Source organism: Lithobates pipiens, unplaced genomic scaffold (assembly GCF_037356315.1).
Source record: "Lithobates pipiens isolate NorthernLeopardFrog02 unplaced genomic scaffold, aLitPip1_a1.2 Scaffold_25, whole genome shotgun sequence".
Taxonomy (NCBI): Eukaryota; Metazoa; Chordata; class Amphibia; order Anura; family Ranidae; genus Lithobates; species Lithobates pipiens.
This window is the reverse complement of record NW_027507787.1, coordinates 85,745,070-85,764,212: the sequence shown is the minus strand read 5'-3', so window position 1 is coordinate 85,764,212 and position 19,143 is coordinate 85,745,070. Positions and strand designations below refer to the sequence as shown.

The window sequence follows — 19,143 nt, the reverse complement described above, 5'->3', positions numbered from 1 at the left end:
TGATTATTGGACAAATTTCATTACAATAATTTTTCTTGCTTTGGACTTTTTTTGATTTTCATTATTTTTTTTTTTTTTAGCGCTGCCCATTTATTGTTTTCCAGGATTATGAGACTCTGAAGACAGAGATAGTTGCATGCTTGGGCATCACCATGGCAGTCCGGGCCCAGTGCGTGAATCGTTGGCCTACTCCAGCAACAAGCCACCCCGTTCTCAAATGTTCAACCTGGTCCACCTCACCAGGAAGTGGTTGCAGTCACTTGACAGGCCCTCAGATCATGGAGCATGTGGTAATGGACTTGTATCTGGGGGACCCCAAAACTGCAGCCCAATTGGTGGACCTAGTGGAGAGGTACAGTGCTACTGAGGACTTTGTGAACCCGTCTACGCCCCACTTCAGTGTGTCTAGGGTTACAAGATCGCCCAGCGGTTCTGGTAAGACTGTTCTGGGGTTCAAGAGCATGGAGAAGATAGATAAGACTGTTATCACAGCTGATGAGGCTGTGGGTATGTCAGGGCTGGCTTAGCCCTTCTTTCTCTGGGCTGGCTGCTCAGCTGTCAGCTAATTGCCAGCTCTCATCTCTCTCCACAGTCACCCAGCTGTTCCTCATCTTGCTCGTCTGACCTGCCTACTTAAAGCTGTCCAGCTTACTTCATCTCTGCCTTCACCTTGGTCACATCACTATAAACCATCTCCTGTGGTTCTGTTTAAAGACTGGCTTGCTGACATCTAGGGATGAGCTTCGTGTTCGAGTCGAACATACGTTCGACTTGAACATTGGCTGTTCGTCCGTTCGGCGAAGTCCGAACATTTTGGTCCGTTCGCGTCAAATTCGTGTGGCGCTCACGGCCCACAATGCACTGCGATGGCGCAGTGCATTGCTGGCTCATGATTGGCCAAGCATGCACTGTGACCCCGCATGCTTGGCCAATCGCAGCGCCTGCAGCGAGGAGAGCCATGATTGGCCACAGGCAGGATGCCTGTGGGCAATTATAGCTCAGGGGGTTTAGTACACGCCCCAAGCTATATAAGGCCTTGTGTAGTGTGTTCCGGAGTGCAGGAAGAGAAGGATAGACAGGAACAGTGTGTTCTTTTCTTTTGAATCTGCAGGAGTTAGTGGGTGTTCTGTGTACCTTCAACACAGTACACACCGATCGTTTTCGGATGATTTTTGATCTTGCTGTTGTGTAGTGGTTGTTGTCTGCGTGCCCTGACCGCAGTATACACCGCTATATTCACCTCACCTATATAGCTAGTGATCTATCTTTTATAATAGAGCTTGCAGTCAGTAGTGTTAGGAGATAGTGCGTGCTGTCTGCGTGCTCTGTACCCAGTACATACCGCTATATCCACCTACATAGCTGTTCTCTATTTGAGCCCACTTGCCATCTGCAGGAGTTATTGGAAGTTGTGTGTGCTTCCAGCACAGCACAGTATACATCTGTATATACCCCTTTATCTCTGGTGTTCTATAATAAAGGCATCTGCAGGAGTTAGTGGGTGTTCTGTGTACCTTCAACACAGTACACACCGATCGTTTTCGGACGATTTTTGATCTTGCTGTTGTGTAGTGGTTGTTGTCTGCATGCCCATACCGCAGTATACACCGCTATATTCACCTCACCTATATAGCTAGTGATCTATCTTTTATAATAGAGCTTGCAGTCAGTAGTGTTAGGAGATAGTGCGTGCTGTCTGCGTGCTCTGTACCCAGTACATACCGCTATATCCACCTACATAGCTCTTCTCTATTTGAGACCACTTGCCATCTGCAGGAGTTATTGGAAGTTGTGTGTGCCTCCAGCACAGCACAGTATACATCTGTATATACCCCTTTATCTCTGGTGTTCTATAATAAAGGCATCTGCAGGAGTTAGTGGGTGTTGTGTGCCTCTAGCACAATATACACTACCCAACTGCTTTTTTACCCGACTCCTTTCAGGCCATTACCATGTCTGGAAGGCCAGCAAGGAGAGGCAGACAGGCGCGAGCCGATAAAAGAGGGCAAGCAGGCTCTGTGTCTAGAGACAACAGTGCTGGTCGTGGACGCGGTGCATTGTCATCAGCACGTGGCCATGGGACACGCTTGTCCTTCTTTTCGGCAGCTGGACATGTTGAACTGCAACATGCCAACGACTTGGTAGAGTGGATGACCAAGCCCTCTTCATCCTCCTCATCCTCTCTCACCCAGTCTCAGGGTACTAGCAAAGCAGCTGCCAACGCATCGTCTTCCCTCCTCTCAATGTCATCATCAGTGACTCCTTCCCTAGACCCACCACTTCCTCCTGAGGAGTCTCCTGAACTCTTTAAGCACAGTGTTGGGTACATGCTCCAGGAGGATGCCCAGTGTTTTGTGGGCTCTGATGATGACACTCAGCTAGAGGAAGGTAATAGCGTGAGCGCAGAGAGAGGGGATGCTCAAGAAGGACAGCAAACTGGCAGTCATGTTCCACAAGCTGCAGCATACTGCCAGGTTTGCTACAGCGATGAAGAGGGAGGGGATGATGAGGGCACTGACTCCACGTGGGTGCCTGGAAGGAGAGAGGAGGAGGAGGAGGCACATGTCCAACGAGGCAGGATGCCCTCCGGGGGCCAGCTTAGGGGCAGCACACCGACTGAATCACACCGCAGAGCTCCGCCTGTGCAGAGCGCTGCCTCTGCGCGTTATTCTAAAAGTTCTTTGGTTTGGGCCTTTTTTGAGACGAGTGCATCAGATCGCACCGCTGCTATTTGCAACATATGTCTCAAGCATATCTCACGTGGCCAAAACATCAGCCGCTTGGGCACCACATGCTTAACCAGACATATGTTGACCTGCCATGCAGCTCGTTGGCAAGCGTACCTCAAAGACCCACACCAAAGAACAAAACGGACCTCTCCTTGCTCCTCATCAGCTGGCTTCTCCAACCCCACTAGACCTTCAGTCCTCTCTGAAACCTGCTCTGAGAGGAATGAAGGTGTAGAATTAGGTGTGTCACAGCCAAGTGCTTCCGGGCACTCTGCTAGCGGTACACACACGTCCGATTATAGCAGGCAAATGTCCCTGCCCCAGCTGCTGGACCGGCGAAAGAAGTTCACTCCCAGCCATCCACATGCCCAGCGGTTGAATGCTAGCTTGGCTAAATTGCTAGCACTTCAACTGCTGCCTTTTCAGTTGATAGACTCGGCCCCCTCCCGTGAGTTTGTACAATGTGCGGTTCCTCAGTGGCAGGTCCCCAAACGCCACTTTTTCTCACGGAAGGCGATTCCGGCTCTCTACCGGCATGTGGAAGGCAATGTCCTTGTCTCGCTGGACAGGGCGGTCAGCTGTAAGGTGCATATTACCACTGACTCATGGTCCAGCAGGCATGGACAGGGTCGTTACCTGTCTTTCACGGTCCATTGGGTCACTCTTCTGGCAGCTGGGAAGGATGCAGGACAAGGTGCAGTAGTGTTGGAGGTTGTTCCGCCACCACGCCTCCAAAATGCTACTATTGTTTGTGACACACCTCTCTCCTCCACCCCCTCCTCTTCTTCTTCCTCCATGGCCACTTCCAGTGCTCTGTCCTCAGAACCAGCGGTGCTCCGTAGGCGTTCCAGGGGCTACGCAAGTACGCAGGCAAAATTATGCCATGCCGTGCTTGCGCTGGTTTGTTTGGGGGACAGGAGCCACACTGGGGCGGATGTTTTGTCAGCTCTGCAGGGGCAGGCCGAGAGGTGGTTGATGCCACGCCAGCTTAAGCCAGGAATGGTGGTTTGCGACAATAGCACCAACCTCCTCTCCGCCCTCCGACAGGGACAACTGACCCATGTGCCCTGTGTAGCTCACGTCCTTAACCTGGTGGTGCAGCGGTTCTTGGGCAGGTACCCCGGCTTACAGGATGTCCTGAAGCAGGCCAGGAAAGTCTGTGTGCATTTCCGCCGATCATTTAATGCCTGTGCTCGGCTGGCTGAGCTCCAAAAGGAGTTGAACCTGCCCAAGAACCGCTTTATATGTGACATGCCCACCAGATGGAACTCAACATTGGCCATGCTGCAGCGGCTGCACACGCAGCAGAGGGCCATCAATGAGTACCTGTGCGACTACGGCACCAGGACAGGGTCAGGGGAGCTCGGTTTTTTCTCACCACGCCAGTGGGGCATGATCAGGGATGCATGCACTGTCCTGTCACCGTTTGAGGAGGCCACAAGGATGGTGAGCAGTGACAGTGCATGCATCAGTGACACTGTACCTCTTGTCCACCTCTTGGAGCATACGCTGCGTGGAATAATGGACAGGGCACTTGAGGCAGAACAGAGGCAGGAAGAGGAGGACTTCCTTGCCTCTCAAGGCCCCCTTTATCCAGACAGTGTTCCTGCTGTGCCACCCATCACACAGGAAGAGGATGAGGAGGAGGAAGAGGAGGAGGAGGATGATTGTGTCAGCATGGAGGTGGAGGCTGGCACTCAGCATCAGCAGCAGCAGCAGCAGTCTTGTAGGGATGATTTACAGTCCTAAGAAACACATGGACTTGTACGTGGCTGGGAGGAGGTAGCTGCGGATCATGTTGTCCTTAGTGACCCAGAGGATTCCGGACCGAATGCCTCAGCTAACCTACGCTGCATGGCCTCCCTGATCCTGCAAAGCCTGCGGAAGGATCCTGGTATTCTTCGGATCAAGGAGAGGGACCATTACTGGCTGGCCACTCTCCTTGATCCACGGTACAAGGGTAAGGTTGCCGACCTTATCTTGCCATCGCAGAGGGAGCAGAGGATGAGACATCTCCGGGAGGCCTTGCAGAAAGGTCTGTGCAACGCGTTCCCAGAGACTGGGAGGTTACAAACTCCTGGTCCTGGACAACGTGTTGCTGAGGCATCGGTCAGAAGGAGCGGTGGAGAAGGTGGCCGTCTGACTGATGCTTTCAGACAATTTTTTAGTCCGCAGCCCCAAGGTATGATCGGTTCCAGCACCCATCGCCAGCGTCTGATTTACATGGTGCAGGAATACCTAGGGGCAAGGTCAGACTTGGACACCTTTGCCACCGAAAATCCTCTGGCTTACTGGGTCTTGAGGATGGATCACTGGCCAGAGCTTGCACAGTATGCAATTGAGCTACTGGCCTGTCCTGCATCCAGCGTTCTTTCGGAACGCACCTTCAGTGCTGCTGGTGGCTTTGTTACCGATCACAGGGTGCGCCTGTCCACCGAATCAGTTGATCGACTGACCTTCATCAAGATGAATCAGTCTTGGATCACCCACAGCTACTAAGCACCTGAAGCTGATGTAACAGAATAATTTTTTTTGAAATATCACATCCCTTCAAGACTGCCTATGCTGATGCTGAGTGACTGTCCTGTTATGTTGATTGCCTATCCTCTTCCTCCTCCGCTGATATGTTGGAAGAACATTTCTGGTTCTGGTTGATGCCATCAGCCCAATTTTTCTGCCCCTGTTTAACAGGGGCGTTTAAGTACAATTTTTGATGCAATGCTTTGCAGCAGGGCTAATTCCTGCAATAAAACTAGAGTATATGGAAGAGGTTGCAGTGTGGTGGCACCAGCAGCAGCGCCTCTGTTTAACAGGGACATGTAATTACAATTCTTGATATAATATTTCACAGGAGGGCCCCTTCCTGTGCCCACCCAGAGTAACAGTGAGGACTTATAGTGTTGTGGCACCAGCACCACAACCACCAAAGGTCAATTTTTCTACCACTGTTCAACAATGGCATGTAATTACAATTCTTGATATAATCGTTCACAGCAGGGCGCTCCAGCACCCACCAAGAGTCACTTTGAGGGCTTACAATGTTGTGGCAAAACCAACACCTTGTTCCGCCATTTCTGCAGAGCATATAGGGCAGGCCCCTACTTTCAAACATCCAATTTACAAACATCTCCTACTTGCAAACGGAAGGAGACAACAGCAAGTGAGATGAAAAAAGATGGACGACAAAACAAATTATACAGGGGTGATAATCCTTCCCTATGTTTTCCAAAAAGCTTAAAAATAGTTTTTTTGACTGGTGCTACACTTTAAAAATGTACCAGTTGAAAATTACAAACAGATTCAACTTAACACAACAAACCTACACAGTCCCTGTCTTGTTTGCACTGCCTGTATACTGCTGTTCTGAGTATATAGGGCCTGGGGGCCACACGCATTTCCTTTTTTTTAATATGGGTACAGGGTTCCCCTTAATATGCGTACAAGACCCAAATAGGGTGGTAATGGGCAGGGAGGGCTACCCATGCCATTTTTCTCAATGATTTTCAACCATATTGCAGGAACCAGATATAACATTAAAACCGCAAGCAGTTTTAAATGGTGTTATTTCTGTTTAATGTCATTTTGTGCAGGGACTGTTCTAAACACGGGAAACATGTGGCACTTCACAGGCATACTACAGACACCCCCCAGGCACCATATTTAAAGGAATATTTCACTTTTTTTTTCACTTTAATCGTCATTAAAATCAGTGCTCCCGCCAAAACTGCCATTTTTAAAAACATTTTAGGCATTGACCCATGTCCACTGGGGCAGGAGCCAGGTCCCCAAACCCTTTTTAGGACAGTATCTTGCATATTAGCTGTTAAAATGAGCACTTTTCATTTCGAACGTTCGAGTCCCATAGACTTCAATGGGGTTCTAAAGTTCGTTCGAATTTGGGGTCCGTTCGAAAGTTCTGGTGCGAACCGAACTGGGGGGTGTTCGGCTCATCCCTACTGACATACCTTCTGGCTCCTTATCCTTCTTGCTGTTGCTCCACTTGGATCCCTGACTTCTGGTCTGGCTGATTACCCGATCTGATTATTTAACTCTGGACTGGCTGACTACTCGATGCGGTTACTGGACTCTGGCTATGCTTTGACCACGCTTACTTTATTTACCTTTTATTTTTTTATGACTAAATACCGTATATACTCGAGTATAGGCCGACCCGAGTATAAGCCGAGGCCCCCAATTTACCCCCAAAAAACTGGGAAACCTATTGACTCGTGTATAAGCCGAGGGTGAGATATGCCTGTCCATCCCTGTGTGTGTCCGTCCATCCCTCTGTGTCCGTCCATCCCTGTGTGTCCGTCCATCCCTGTGTGTGTGTCCATCCATCCATCCCTGTGTGTGTGTCCATCCATCCATCCCTGTGTGTGTGTCCATCCATCCATCCCTGTGTGTGTGTGCGTCCATCCATCCATCCATCCCTGTGTGTGTGTGTGTGTGTGTGTGTGTGTCCATCCATCCATCCATCCCTGTGTGTGTGTGTGTGTCCATCCATCCATCCATCCCTGTGTGTGTGTGTGTGTCCATCCATCCATCCCTGTGTGTGTGTGTGTGTGTGTGTGTGTGTGTGTGTGTGTGTGTGTGTGTGTCCGTGCAGCCTTGTGTGTCCAGCCTACCTGTGTCCCGAGCCTCCGTCCGGTCCCGTCCCGAGCCTCCGTGTCGTCCCGTCCCGAGCCTCCGTGTCGTCCCGTCCCGAGCCTCCGTGTCGTCCCGTCCCGAGCCTCCGTGTCGTCCCATGCCAGGATCGCCGCTCTTCGTCGGCGCCCTGGCGGCCATTCCCCTGTTCAAAAGCCGCGCCTCCGCCTGTGATAGGCGGAACACTCAATTTCCCAGCAGTCAGTGTTCCGCCTATCACGGACATCGGCTCATCCGAGGATGAGCCGATGTCCGTGATAGGCGGAACACTGACTGCTGGGAAATTGAGTGTTCCGCCTATCACAGGCGGAGGCGGAGGCGCGGCTTTTGAAAGGTAGAATGGCCGCTGTCTGTCTGCTCGACACGCTGTTCGGGCAGTCAGACAGCGGTGACTCGAGTATAAGCCGAGAGGGGCACTTTCAGCCTCAAAAAAGAGGCTGAAAATCTCGGCTTATACTCGAGTATATACGGTAAGTGTGATTTAATTGTACAGTACTTCTGTCTTGGTCTGGTTCATGGTTTCTGACAGTAGGTGAAGGCTATGAATTCAGAAGATACAGTCAATCCACTTGTTGGTAATATTTTTTCCAGATTATATGAGCAAGATCACCGCATTGGATCAGTTTGCCATGGCGTTACAAATGCTCCTGAGTCGCAGGCTCACCTGGAATCCCCCACTGTTGGTGCTCCGGTACAATCTGAGTAGCAGGCCGTCCCTGCTGCTGCGCCAGTCTCTGTGCAAGCACCCGCCTTGAGTATTATCTCTATAAGAGATATGTCTTCAGCCAACATACCCAGCACAACCCATTCTCTGCGAGCAGCTGCAATCCACACAATCTCATTTCTATTCCTCTTAAACCTAGAGCTAGCCCACCCTTCTCTTGTGCCCTTTGGAATGCCCGCTCTGTTTGTAACAAACTCACCACCATCCATGACCTATTTATCACTAACTCCCTGAACCTACTTGCAATTACTGAGACCTGGATTCAAGAATCTGACCTTCTTTCTCCTGCTTCTCTCTCCTATGGTGGCCTCCTGTGGACTAACTCTCCCAGTCCTAGTGGACGGAAAGGAGGTGGTGTTGGAATCCTCCTATCCCCTCAAAGCACTTTTCAGGTTCTTCATCCACCCCCCCCTCTCTGTCCCTCTCTTCATTTGAAGCTCACTGTATTCATTTATTTTCTCCAGTTTCATTGAGAATTGCTGTGATCTATCAGCACCCTTGACTGGTATCAAACTTCGTTGATGACTTCTCCGCCTGGCTACCCTACTTTCTCTCCTCTGAAATTCCAACAATCATTCTTGGTGACTTCAACAACCCTGTTAATCTTAACACTCCTGCTACTTCTAAGCTGCTGAGCCTAACCTCCTCTTTTGATCTAAAACAATGAACAAGTGCTTCCACTCACTCTGTTGGCAACTGCCTTGACCTCATCTTTTCCTACCTATGCACTCCGCACACCCTCTCCAATATTCCTTTGCCTCTATCTGATCACCACCTTATTAGTTTCACTCTCTCCTTGTCTGCCTCCTCCTTGCCTTCCAACTACCAAACTATTACCCGTAGAAACCTTCGCCATTTTAACCCTTCTCTTCTTTTCTCTGCTACAGATTGTCTCTACGACAAAATCTCATCCTTGTCCGGCCCCAACTTGGCTACTTCTGTCTACAACAGTTCACTGTCATCCACCCTGGATATCTTCGTCCCCCTCACTGCACACAGAATCAGGCCCCGACCGCTACAACCCTGGCAGACAGACAATACCAGAAGCCTCAAAAAACGTAGCCGTGCTCTTGAGCGTCTGTGGCGTAAAACTAAGTCACAGCAAGATTTCAGCCAATATAAATCTGCCCTCCAAAAATACCATTCCTACCTGCATGCTGCCAAACAGACCTACTTTATCACTCTCATTAACACCCTCTCACGCAGTCCCCGTCAACTCTTTTCTACCTTTACCACTCTCTACTAGCATCTTCCCCAACCCTCTAAAACATGCACTAGTCACTCCCATACCAAAAAAGGTCTCAGACCCCACCAATCTTAACAACTTAAGACCCATCTCTTTACTCCCTTTTGCCTCCAAACTCCTTGAACATTTAGTCTCAACCGACTGAGCAACCACCTCATTGAAAATAACCTTCTTGATCCTCTTCAGTCTGGATTTCGCCCACAGCACTCCACAGAAACCACCCTCCTAAAACTCATTAACGACTTACTAACAGCCAAAACCAATGGTCATTATTCCATACTCTTACTCTTGGACCTTTCTGCTGCCTTTGATACAGTTGACCACCCCCTCCTCCTCAAAAAACTAACTCAATTTGCTTGGTCTCCATGGCTGCACTCTCCGTTGGTTTGAATCTCACCTATCTCATCGCACCTTCAGTGTCACTTACAACTCCACTTCCTCTTCTCCAACTCCCCTTTCCGTTGGAGAAGAGGAGGTTCTGTCCTTGGACCTCTACTATTTTCGATCTACACGTCCTCCCTGGGTCAGCTGATAACCTCCCATCGCTTTCACTACCATTTATATGCTGATTACACTCAAATCTATCTCTCTGCCCCTCAGCTCACCCCATCAATCTCTTCATGCATCACTGATCTACTAACAGACATATCAGCCTGGATGGCCCACATACAAGCCCTGTCCAAATCATGCCGCCTTAGCCTCCGCAACATTTTCAGAATACACCCCTTTTTAACTAATGACACCACCAAGCTTCTAATTCACTCCCTGGTCATCTCTCGCCTCGACTACTGCAACTCCCTCCTCATTGGATTACATTTACATAGACTATCCCCCCTTCAGTCCATAATGAATGCCGCTGCCAGACTCATCCACCTTACCAGCCATTCAGTGCCCTCCACCCCTCTCTGCCAATTCCTGTACTGGCTTCCACTCACCCAACGAATAAAATTCAAAGTACTAACAATAATTTACAAAGCCATCCATAACTCTGCCCCTAGTTACATCACTAACCTAGTCCCAAAATACCAACCAAGCCGCTCTCTTCGGTCATCCCAAGACCTCCTGCTTTCTAGCTCCCTTGTCACCTCCTCCCATGCTCGCCTCCAAGATTTCTCCAGAGCTTCTCCCATCCTTTGGAACTCCCTACCTCAATCTGTCTGACTGTCCCCTAATCTATCCATCTTTAGACGATCCCTGAAAACCCTTCTCTTCAAAGAAGCCTATCCTGCTTCTAACTAACACTGTTTTACTTCATCCATCAGCTCATCCACCCTATCAGCAAAGAGGTACTCATCGAGGCCAAGATGCAGAGAGCAAGTGGCTGTTGCAACTCAGCACACACCACACCTGGAGGTGATACAGCCAGTGGGTTGCACCAAGAGGCACAAGCCTCCAGCGGGATATCTGACTTGTGTGAAGGTCTGGAAGAAGGCTTGTGCAGGATGGACCAGACCAGAAGGTAAGTAGCAAGCAAGTCTGTAAAACAGGTAAGAAAAGTGCAGAAACAGGCCAAGCGTCAAACACAAGTAATCAGTCCAGGAGCCAGCAAGGCTGAGTGCAGAGGATAATCCAGAGGAAGGCCGAGGGTTAAACACAGGTATCAGTTCCGAGAGCCAGCAAGGCTAAGTGCAGCAGAGAAAGGTTAATCCAGAGGCAGGCCAAGGGTCAAACGCAGGTACCAGTCCGGTAGGCAGCAAGGCTAAGAGCAGGAAGCCCGTTAAACAAGCCAGGGGTCAGGTCAGGAGAGAATCAGCATAGTCTTCAGGCAATCCGGGTCACAACAGGAAGTGGCAAACAGGAACAGGAAGCAGAGGATCACAGGTGAGCTGAGACAAACCAGCAACTTGTCTGTGTGCTAAGGCTCCTTGTCAGGTCACCTTGAGGCGAGGTGACAGGTGCACACCGTAGGGATCCAGAGTGCACCGCAAGGTTGTGGACCCTACGGCTGATTGCTGCAAATGGGGGACAGATCCCACTGGGGATAGAGCGTGAGATTCCCTGGGGCGCGGAGTCTAAGAGCCAGCAGGTGTTCACCAGAGCCTCCAGTGGTGAGGATGGACTTGGCTGCAACTGGCTCCAGGTCGCGACCCCCAGGGTCCCCCAGCTCACACCCACAGTAGGCAACAGGAGGATAGGGATGGTGAGGGACAAAGCCAAGGTCGGGGCCACAAGCAGACAAGGATAGTCGGGTACACGCCAAAAGGTCAGGGTCACAGGCAAGCAGGGATAGTCAAGACACACCAAAGTCGGTAACGGAAACCAGTAGCAGAGCACACGGCAGGAAACAGGAAGCTGATACACAATGGATGATCAGCACTGAGGCCTGCAGTGCACAGGTTAATATAGGGCTCCCTGATAGGGCTTGGGGTGGAGCCATGCTTAGAGGAGAGGTTATAAAAAACCCCAGGTGGAAGTGGCTGGCTTCTTAGTCTGAAGACATGGGGGAAGGTAAGCAAACACAGGAAGATCACTGCATAACCATGACACTCCTTTTATAGGCTGGTCAGGGAATTTACGTTATGTGTGTGCTTGTGCGCACTCGCAGACGCCTCTCAGTAGGGCCATGAATGTGCACGCACCAGATCGCCGATCCATGGCAAATTTGTGTGCGTCTTTGCGCAGGGAGATGGTGAGTTTGATACAAGTTACTTCCCTGATACACCCACAGCTATTACCTTTTGTATCAATTGCTCCTTCCTTTTTAGATTGTAAGCTCTAACAAGCAGGGCCCTCTGATTCCTCTTGTACCAAATTGTAATGTAACTGTAATGTCTGCCCTCATGTTGTAAAGCGCTGAGCAAACTGTTGGCGCTATATAAAACCTGTATAATAATAATAATAATAATTATAATAATAATAATAATAATTTGACCTCCCAAGGGGTCAAAGCTAGATTTGAAAGGGGCATACAATCTCATGCGGATTAAGGAGGGCGACGAGTGGAAAACTGTGTTTAATACCAGAACAGGCCATTATGAGTACCTCATAATGCCTTTTGGCCTTTGTAACGCCCCCGCAGTTTTCCAGGAATTTATTAACGATGTCCTCCAAGATTTGTTGCAGTTATGTGTGGTGGTTTATCACAATGATATCCTCATATTTTCCAAGTCCCTGGAGAGCCACCACACAGATGTCTGTCGTGTGCTTCAGAAACTAAGAGTGAACAATCTGTATTGTAAACTGCAGAAGTGCGAGTTCCATCGTGAACAGGTTATTTTCCCGGGCTATGTCATTTGCACTGCTGGTTTTTCGATGGACCCTGTGACGGAACGTCCCCCACACTCCGATTGAGTGTTTCCATCTATATACCGCTTCCTAAGTCCTGGAACACAAGTCCAATGGATCTGGCTATAGGAACCCCCAAGAACTAGATGACACCAGTCTTGGAGGACATCAGAAATGACCTTTATCTGAGATCTCACACAAAATATATACAGCGGGGTGACTAAAACCTAACCTAATTAGCATGAGCTAATTATCTAATCAACACTGGACTCCTTCATTCAATTGCAGGTTAATTAGCACAAACAACAAAACAACAATAGGTGAAATACTCTTTAGAATCTGTGTCAAGCCAGACTAGACTCATTTACATTATACAAGACACAGACAGGTGGCTGGAGGTGATGATATTAGCATCTAAGAGTTTGTGTCCCAATAGTGTGATTCAGTCTATTGCTAACATGGCATTTACATATCCAGAGTCTGTCTGTCTTGGGGGGGGGGGCACGGACCTGAATCCAAGTAACACCACCTCAGGGGTCCCCAGGCATACAGCTCACAAAGAGCACCGTTCCCCAAAATGCAAGGGCCCATAATCACAAGGAAAGAGGCTCACATTCAGTCCCCTCCAAGAGCCTCGGTCCAAGCTAGGTCTGTCACATTTCTCCCCTTTCGGCAGGAGACTAACACAGGAGGAGAACCCAGATGGGTTGACTCCGAAGTTGGTCAGGGGTTCCAATCCTCTAATGCTGGTATCCACACAGTACCCCAAATAAAGTGTCCCAGAGTATTCCTCACCCAGCCAACCTCTGCCTCTCTCAGAGAACATGCCCAATGCTGGGGAGAGGTGTGGACTGGTCCTTCCCCCTGGAGTCCCTTTAGCCACAGGAGAAAAGACAGGTTGGTTGGGCACAGTCCGTCATGCTGTTGGGGATCTGGGCCGACTGCCCAGCATCCCTGGGGTATACAGGTGGAGAGTGAAGTCCCATCTTTACAGGAAATCTGGCCTCTGTTTGTTGTGGGCAGAGGCCAGCAGCGCTTTCTTCCGTTGCCAGCAGTTCAGCTGGGTGCAGGAGCTTCCCTACCTTATCGGCTCCAGCTAACTGTTGGGGAGAGAGGCTGACTGCCCCAGCTCCCTGGAACTCCGCAGTTGTTGCCGGTGCTGGGCAGAGGTTGCTGGCACTCTGCCCGGTTGCCAGCACTTCTGCTGGTTTTCTGTTAGTGGAGACCACAGGCCCATCCACCGACACCAGATCAAGCTGTAGTTGTGAGGCGACGACTGCATTCTCTCTTGGATCCTGATCTGCAGCTCATGACAGACTGCCACCTCCTCAGCCTGGACCTCCCGAATTGCGGCAGGTTTGGGACAGAGGTCTTGGACCCTCTGTCCGGTTGCCAGCACTTCATCTGGGGGTTTGCTAGGTGGTTCCTCCTCTACAGAAATGTTTATTACATCCCCAGTCTCTGGAATTGCTAAAAGTGTGGGACAGAGGCCTTGGACCCTCTGTTCAGTTACCAGATCCTCAGCTGGAGAAGTATGTTGTAACTCCATAGATGCTGCTGGCAGAAAATCACATATCCCTGTCAGTGTTGTGGGAGAAAGGCCGACTATCTCTTCTCTCAAGAAGGCTGAAGCCACTGTTGGTGCTGGGCAGAAGTTAGCAGAACTCTGCCCTGTTGTCAGCACTTCAGGTTTGGGGACGACAATCTCCAGAGTTTCCACTGCCGATTCTCTGGCATGCTTCTGAACGTGTTCTTGCAGTTTCCTGTATGCCCTTTCCAGATGCTGTTCCTTCCTTAACAAATAGTCCAGATCAGGTTTAAGCTCTGAGACCCCTGCAAGACCAAACATAGCCTCTCTATATTCTGGCAGGTCCTCAAGGGTAGGCTCCTCTTCATCGCCAAACACAAAATGATCTGTAAGGCTCTCCCACAACAATCCAGGACCTCCAAAGTCATATCCCTCCGGAGAGCATTCTGTTGTCTCCCCTAAATATCCCTGCTCTGCGTGCCATTGCAGAGCTCGATAATGATTGTCCAGCTCTATCTCCTGCTGGACCAGCCTGTCCAAATCAGTCACCCATTTCTCCTGGGGCCGCTCTCCCAGGAATGCCATCCGCAATGCCCGTTGGTCACTGGCCCGCTGCTCTTGGGTTGGAAAGCACTTGCCCTGTTTTATACCAGCGAGCTGGAGGGCTCCAATCCGGAGCTCCACCCGAATCCGCTGCCTGAGCTCCAGGTATTCATCCTCAGACACAGTCCTGGTGTATGCTGAAAGGACGATCCGCAGCAGCCCCGGGAACTCTGATGCCAGGTCCATATCTACGTTGGGATGACCTAAGTCTGCTATCCTGATCTTGGATCCCAGTGGAGCTTTGGATGTCCCAGACTGCAGGAAGCAACCCACTGCTTGCCACCAATGTGACGGAACGTCCCCCATACTCTGAGTGTTTCCATCTATATACCACTTCCTAAGTCCTGGAACACAAGTTCAATGGATATGGCTATAGGAACCCCCAAGAACTAGACGACACCAGTCTTGGAGGACATCAGGAGTTACCTTTATTTGAGATCTCACACAAAATATATACAGCGGGGTGACTAAAACCTAACCTAATTAGCATGAGCTAATTATCTAATCAACACTGGACTCCTTCATTCAATTGCAGGTTAATTAGCACAAACAACAAAACAACAATAGGTGAAATACTCTTTAGAATCTGTGTCAAGCCAGACTAGACTCATTTACATTATACAAGACACAGACAGGTGGCTGGAGGTGATGATATTAGCATCTAAGAGTTTGTGTCCCAATAGTGTGATTCAGTCTATTGCTAACATGGCATTTACATATCCAGAGTCTGTGTGGTGTGTCTTGGGGGGGGGGGGGCACGGACCTGAATCCAAGTAACACCAACTCAGGGGTCCCCAGGCATACTGCTCACAAAGAGCACAGTTCTCCCAAATGTGAGGGCCCATAATCACAAGGCAAGAGGCTCGCATTCAGTCCCCTCCAAGAGCCTCAGTCCAAGCTAGGTCTGTCACAGACCCAGAGAAACTTTCAGCAGTCCTACAGTGGCCTCGACCCGTGGGTTTACGTCCTCTGCAGCGTTTTCAATTTTCAATCATTTTTCAACTACTATAGGCCATGGAGGAGTATGTTGCTGACGCACTCAAACCTTTTTGAGGTTTCATCCGCAAGTCCTCGTCTCCTGCTGGTGCTGGTTTCTTCTTTGTGAATAAGAAGAGCGATGAACTGAGACCTTGTATATATTATAGGGGTCTCAATCGTGTCATGATTAAGAATGCCTACCCGATTCCATTGATTACAGAGTTATTTGACCGCCTCAAGGGAGCAACGGTTTTCACGAAGCTTGATTTGAGAGAGGCATACAATCTCATGAGAATTAAGTAGGGTAACAAGTGGAAAACTGCGTTTAATACAAGAACAGGCCAGTATGAGTACCTCATAATGCCTTTTGGCCTTTGTAACGCCCTGGCAGTTTTCCAGGAATTTATTAACGATGTTCAGGTTTGTTGCAGTTATGTCTGGTGGTTTATCTCGGAAAAATATGACGATATCATCAAGTCCCCGGAGAGCCACCACTTGACCAGAGAGGGTCATACAATCTCGTGCGCATTAAGGAGGGCGATGAGTGTATGCGTGTGGCCGGATGGAGGAGTGCGAGCGAGTGAGTGAGTGAGGGAATCCAGGCTCACCGTCCCTGCCTCCCGTCGCTCTCTCTGATGGCAATCTAGTACGAACGTTAAGCACCTAACACCTGATGCCTTGCTGTTCACGGTGCTTGCCTGTCCCCCTCCTCGTTGAGCCCTGTGTATTGAGCACTGTGAGCCAAGCAGCGACTCAGGGGAGCGTTCATGCACCCGAAGTGAACCGAGGGAGATCTCGCCGCTGCCCGGGTTCTCGCGAGACTTCCAAGCGGGGCAGTGGAATGCTGCACTCGGAGGAGGCTGGGGAATCTCGTCACTGGCCGAGCTATCGCAGGATCCTGGTGTGACACAGCCAAGAGGGGAAGAACGGCATGCTGTGGAGGACCTGACCTGTCTGTGTTTGCTAGAGGAGCCTGCACTGGGACGAGTGGGGGAGCTTTTTAACTGCTGACAGCGACATCGACAGCGCAGCGGCATCTGGCTTGAGAGCGGTAAAGTGGCTCATCCCCCCCTCCCTCCCTTTACAGTATTATAAGGCTCCACTCTTCTATGGGTAGACAACCAAAATAGCGGACCAAGGACATTGTAATTAAATATTAATGGCAGAGAGGACGGACTGGAAGTTGAGTAATTGGGGATAAGGTGGCGGTTGTGCCTCCCTCCTTCCCTGGTTTTTCTTTTTTTTTTCTTGAGGGACTGGGTATTAGTCCGGTATTAGCCGATTATTGGCTGATCTCTCTCTTTGGCTGATCTTTCATTTGGGTCTCATTGTCCAGTAATATAAGTCTGCAATTATGTTAAGCAAGAGGTCCACAGAAGATATGCTGCATGGCGAGGGGAGCTATAAAACCCGGGCAGCTAAAGAGAAAGCGAACCAGGTCTCTGCGGTGGCAGTAGCCGCAAAACTTGAACGTTTTGCCCAGGCAACCTCACCACCAAAGGGAGGCCACCATCAGCTAGCGGGGCAAACAAAGATGCAGGGTGCAACTTCAGATAGGAGAAGCACCGGTCAATTAGCATCAAGCTCCACCACCCCAAGCACTAGGAAAAATGCGAGCAATTCGGGTTTAGGGGATGGTAAGGCAGCTTACAGTGTAGTAAATCCAGTAGAACATCCCGGGATTGAGGAGGGTGAACCCACATTGCGGGACATATTCCAGGCAGTTAAAGAATATAAAGACTCTAAATTACAATCTATGAGTCAATTGCTGAGCAATACCATAGAAAGAACCACCGTACTTGAAGGAAGATTAAGCATGGTTGAGGATGAGCTACCCCCATTACAACAAAAAGTTATGGTATTACAGAATCAAATATCTAAGCAGGCATCTAAACTTGATGAAATGGACAATAGAAATCGTAGGAACAATGTGCATCTGATCGGTTTGCCAGAGGGCAGCGAGGGCTCTAACCCTATAGCCTTCCTGGAAAGTTGGCTTAAAGAGCTTCTAGGGGATACCCCTTTCTCTCCACTTTTTGCTATAGAAAGGGCACATAGAGTCCCTGCTAGGTCTCGGCAGCCAGATGAACGCACTAGAGCATTGCTATTTAAACTGGTGAACTATAATGACCGGATGATTCTGTTGCAGAAGATTAGAGACATGAGGGATATCTTTTATAAGGGGACTAGAGTGTCATTCTACCCACATTTCTCATCGGACTTACAGAAGAAGCGGGCAGAGTTTATCCCTGTCAAGCGTATTCTTCAGAAACATAAGATAACTTATGCTTTGCTGTACCCGGCTCGATTGCGGTTGACCGCTCTGGGTTCAACCTTACTTTTCAATACCCCGATCGAGGTTGAAAGATGGTTGGAAGAACATAAAGGGGACCTTTAAGACTATTATGCCTTGGAAATTGAAATCTTTCTTCCTCCCCCCTTCTTCTTCTTTTTTTTTTTTTTAATTAACCAACAGTGAATAGTAGATAAGAGTTGTGTTTAATGTAGTTGGATTCACTAGTAGATGTGAAAATACCAGGTGAGGGGTGTCTAGTCATGATCATGAAGGGGGTGGGGGGGCGGGTGGGAGATACATACATGAGGAATTTTCTTTTACGGGGAAATAATGTTTATCACAATTACTTATTTAAAAAATTTTATGAATTGATTATCTTCTTATTCGGTATTGACAAGGGGTAAAGAATATCTTTATTATTTATTTATTTTCTCCACGTGATGTGAAGGAATATGGTACTTAGAAGAATTTGTTAATTAATAATATTGGTTACACTAATTGAACTAAAAGTGATGGGGTGAGGGGTGCTATGTTATGTTATTAATTGCAAATATATCACGAAGGGGGGGGGGGGGTGGTGGGGGGTTTGAATTAGGAGGAATTTTATATCTAACAAAGTACGTTATATTACATATATGTTTATTGGGGGGGGGCGGGGTTTGTTCCTCTCCCCCCACCCCCTCCCCTTTTTTTCTTTTTTTCTGGGGGTGGGGGAGGTGGGATCAATTCTAAATGGGGCAGGATAAGGAAACCCGATGCTTAATAGATTCTCTGATACCAGGAAGGTTGGGCTTATGGTTGGGGGGGGGGGGGGGAGACGGGACGGTGCCTTGGAATCAGGGAGGGTAGAGAATAAGAGGGCCACAGCAGGGACCCCTAGGGGAGGCCCAATTGGGCAGGGTTGGGAGAGTTAGGTGGGGAAGATAGTGCACACTGCTCGCGCAGGGACGGTTTGGGATGTTGCGGGGCTTGGGGGGGGTGGGGGGACGGGCTGCACCGCCATCAATGGGGGTGTTGCTCTCCCTCCCCTCCACTTCTCGTCTTTTTTTTTTTTTTTACCTCTGTTTTTGCTTGACCTAGACATCACTCATGCAAACAAATAAGGTACATGTTATCTCGTGGAATGTGAGGGGACTGGGTGACTTAAATAAAAGAGGCGTGGTCCTG

General features: G+C 49.3%; 1 protein-coding gene across 1 annotated transcript in view; it reads right to left on the bottom strand.

The window, feature by feature from the left end:
- The window catches only part of LOC143930356 (membrane-spanning 4-domains subfamily A member 4A-like), a 431,861-nt gene that overhangs the window by 191,276 nt on the left and 221,442 nt on the right, over window positions 1-19,143 (bottom strand). The window lies entirely within an intron of this gene.